Source organism: Callorhinus ursinus, unplaced genomic scaffold (genome assembly GCF_003265705.2).
Source record: "Callorhinus ursinus isolate GAN/ISIS: 27379988/994484 unplaced genomic scaffold, GSC_fseal_2.0 scaffold5, whole genome shotgun sequence".
Taxonomy (NCBI): domain Eukaryota; kingdom Metazoa; phylum Chordata; class Mammalia; order Carnivora; family Otariidae; genus Callorhinus; species Callorhinus ursinus.
The window spans coordinates 44,438,101-44,442,308 of record NW_027397067.1 but is presented as its reverse complement, the minus strand read 5'-3'; the positions used below and the strand labels follow the sequence as shown (position 1 = coordinate 44,442,308).

The following is a 4,208-nucleotide window of genomic DNA, read 5'->3' as shown; positions in this document are numbered from 1 at the left end:
AGAGAGAGCACAAGCAGGGGGAGCTGCCGGCAGAGGCAGAGGGAGAAGCAGGCTCCCCACTGAGCAGGAAGCCCAAAGTAGGGCTCAATCCCAGGACCCTGAGATCATGACCTGAGCAGAAACGAGACACTTAACTGACTGAGTCACCCAGGCACCCTGGCTTAATGTACCTAATTTTTATTTTTTTTTAAAGATTTTATTTATTTATTTGACAGAGAGAGAGAGAGAGAGAGAGAGCACAAGTAGGCAGAGAGGCAGGCAGAGGAAGAGGGAGAAGGAGACGCTCCACTGAGCAGGGAGCCCGACGTGGGGCTCGATCCCAGGACCCTGGAATCATGACCTGAGCCGAAGGCAGCTGCTTAACTGACCGAGCCACCCAGGCGCCCCAATGTACCTAATTTTTTAAAAACACTTTTAGCAAAGTTCTTTATTCCTATAGGCAAAGTGCGGAAACGCACACCAAGCAAAATAGTCTGGTTAAGTGGAACACCCAGGCAAGCAGATGAATGATTTTATGAGAGGTCTTCCATTTGCCTTTCACCATCCAGTTCTCTGGCCCAGGAGGCAGACCTGAATGGGCTATCAACAGGCTCCCTTGCCCTCTGGAGTCCAGCCAATGAGGAGTCCAGACATGAGATCAGAGGGAAGGAGAGGTTGCCTTGGGTTGGCTGTGGCCCTAGACCAGAGGTCACTGGTCCTAATGAAGAGGTTAACCCTGTATGAGTCTCTCATCCCCAGCTCCAGTAACCAAGCCTCCCACCCCTCCTTCAGGTCTAGGGATAGTAATTGCTGGCCTTGATTATCCATGTCACTTCATTATCCCTAGTGGTCTTCTTACATCTACATCTTTGTAAAAAAAAAAAAAATCTCTTTGACAACGTTCACTAAATTATTTTTTTAAAAAAATAAGATGTCGTTAATGTGTAGAATATGCAACCTTTTGAGCCATGTGATTTAAAAAATAAATACAGAGATGGGAGGATGGGAGGGTGAATGGATGAAAATAAAGGGCCAGGAGGGTTCCTTTGGCTCCACTTCCCTGCTGCTGCAGATGTATGTCTATTTCCTCAAGACTGCGGGGATATTCATGCACAGTGGACAAGCTGTGCAGACTGACTGCCAGGCTTGCGTGGGGGTATGTGAACAGACAGCAGGCAGGCAACCTGGGGCCCTTTCCAAATGACAGAGCACGGAGAGCTCTACTCTGTGCTGCCAAGAGCCATATGGCAAGCTCTAACCGATCATTATTTTTTTTTCTATTTCTTAGATTTTAATTAATTAATTTGAGAGAGAGAGAGAGAGAGAGAGCGCACGTGGGGTGGGCGGTGGGGGGTAGGGACAGAGGGAGAGAGAGAATCCCAAGCAGGCTGCACGCCCAGGGGGGAGCCCGACTCAAGGCTCAATCTCACGACCCCAAGATCATGACCTGAGCCAAAACCAAGAGTCAGACGCTCAACCAACTGAGCCACCCAGGCTCCCCATTGTTAAATTTTTTTCTTTAATCAAAACTTCCAAACATACAGAAAAAGTACATTTGAATCACTATCACCCTTTTGCTTGTACTGTTTCATCTCTGACCACTCCATTTCTGTCCATTCTACCACTGGTGGAAATCTGGACTGTTTCCAATTTTTGGCTATTATGAATAAAGCTACTTTGACCATTTTTATACCTGGCTTATGACAGACACAAACATTCATTTCTGCAAGGTCCGTATCTAGAAGTGGAACTGCAGAGTCATAGGGCAGATGTATACCTAGCTTTAGTTTTCCCAAAGTGGTTGTACGATTTATACTCCCAGTGCAGTCTGGGAGTTCCAGTCATTCCACAGCCTTATCAGCAGGCGCTATTATCAGTTCGGTCAATGTTGGCCATTTTGGAGCGGTGCAGTGATTCGCTACTATGCTTGTAATTTGCATTTTCTTTACAATACCGTGGAGAATATTTTCATATGCTTATTGGTCATATGGGTATCTTCTTTTGTGAAGCATGTGTTTTTCTCTCATTGATTTCATCCAGAACCATTTACTGAAAAGATCACCCTTTCTCCCATAAATGTAGTGGTGTCTTTATCCTAAATTAGGTGGCCATATATGGTAACCATCCATTCTTGATGATTTTTATGTACATTTCCTTCCTTAGGCTAAGTGTGTCTACTTGATAGATAAAACTAAGTTTGACTGGAAAGACACATCTGCTGCAAAATTAATCAGAAATTAATTCGAATGACCTGTTTGGCACCATGCACAGCACTGACACCTCCTGTCAATTCTTTGCCAATCCATTAAAATTTCACAGGTAAAATGTCACAAAGTCTACTTCTACTCAAAGTAAGTTACGAGTGTATAATACAATACGCCACACACACATACTTCACAATCATTATCCTTTGGTCCTCTTAGTCAATACACTGAACTATTTTTTTCATTAACTTTTTATTCTGAAATAATTTTAGACGTATAGGAAAGTTAGAACAGTAGAGAGTTCAAGTATACCCTTCATCCTGCTTCCCCCAATAGTAACCATTTATCATCAAAACCAGGAAATTAACACTTATATAATACTATTAATTAAACGACAAAACTCGTGTGAATTTCACTTGTCTCCCCCTTATTGCCCTTTTTCTGTTCCAGAATCCAATCCAGGATCTCATACTATATTTAATTGTGTTTCTTTAGTTTCCGCCAATCTATGACAATTCCTCATTCCTTCCTAGTATAGTCAATTTGGGGGGGAGAGTGTAACATAAAAATATATATTTTTGTATAAATTATTAACATTTTTCCATTATATAAAATATATATAAAAATACAAATGTTAAAGGGCTGGATTTTTTTTAAGAGAAATCCTCATATTTTCTTTCTTTATCCCAGTGGATTCTTCCATATGCCTCATTTTAATGTAAATAATACATCTTCTTCTACCAGATCATTTTAGGAAAATACCATATGGAAAAGTGAAACACATTCCTGCTCTGTCCTTCTGGATAAAATCTGCAGATGGCCACCACCATTCCAAAAAGGTATCAACTTAAAATTGCTATTTAAAGCAACTGATTGTACCCATTTCAAATATTATTTAATTCTATCCACATGTGAATTAAATACAGAAAGGCTTGTCAAACACAATGAACTTTGACCTACAAATTTGTTTTAAAAAAAGGAGGTCAGGGGCACCTGGGTGGCTTAGCGGGTTAACCATCTGACTCTTTCTCAGCTCAGGTCTTGATTTCAGGGTCGGGAGTTCAAGCCCCACAAAAAGTGGGGGGGGGGGGCACCTGGGTGGCTCAGTCAGTTAAGCATCTGCCTTTGGCTCAGGTCGTGATCCTGGGGAGTCTCAGCTGGGAGTCTGCTTCTCCCTCTCCCTCTGCCTCTCTCCCCTGCTCATGCTCTCTCTCTCTCTCTCAAATAAATAAATAAAATCTTTTTTAAAAAAGGAGATCAAAGCATGTGAAAAGGAAATGTAAGCGAAAAGAAGTTAAAAAAAGACTCACTCAAGTGACTATCCACTCCTCTGTACCTTTTTATAATATGTGATTTAAATGACTGATAGACAGTCCTAACCATAATTACAAACTCTTCATTCATTTCTTTCAAATATATGAGATATGAGAGAAACCTCAAATGCACTGGAATTAATATCCAGGACATTAGAGAACAATTACTATTTTAAACTCTTAAGTACCAGCAAGACTTTGAAGTCAGCTAAATTAAGCCTATACTGTCAGAGACTCATTACCCAGCTTAATATCTGGCAATTAGATCAAGGCATATAGTGTTACTATTCGATTCAGAGAGAACTACAGCTGTATTATTTAATAAAACTTCTTTTTCTGACCTCAGTTACCTTAGAAATGGAATCCTGCTACTGGAACCAGTGAAAGATAATTTGTTTTTAAATATCAATCAAACACTGTATCTATAGCTTACATAGTCTTTTAGCTCAGGGGAAGAAAGGCAGAGATATTAACTTAATATTAATGGAACTCATTATCCTTTCTGGAAGAATCCATAAGAGTAACAGGGTTATTCAAAATCGAGAGAAGGAACGATGTTATAGCAGAAGTCCCGTCTCAGTCTGACAAGGTCCCACACCCCAGGAGAATATAATGTCCTGACTGCTTAGTACGTATTACAAAGCTATGGTGGTGGAAGGCGACAGATAGAAAGCGTCTCCTGGGGCGCCTGGGTGGCTCAGTAGGTCGGGCA

General features: G+C 41.2%; 1 protein-coding gene across 1 annotated transcript in view; it reads right to left on the bottom strand.

Moving 5' to 3' along the window:
* Window positions 1-4,208, bottom strand: part of LAPTM4B (lysosomal protein transmembrane 4 beta) — a 77,441-nt gene that overhangs the window by 42,624 nt on the left and 30,609 nt on the right. The gene's annotated exons all lie outside the window — the stretch shown is intronic.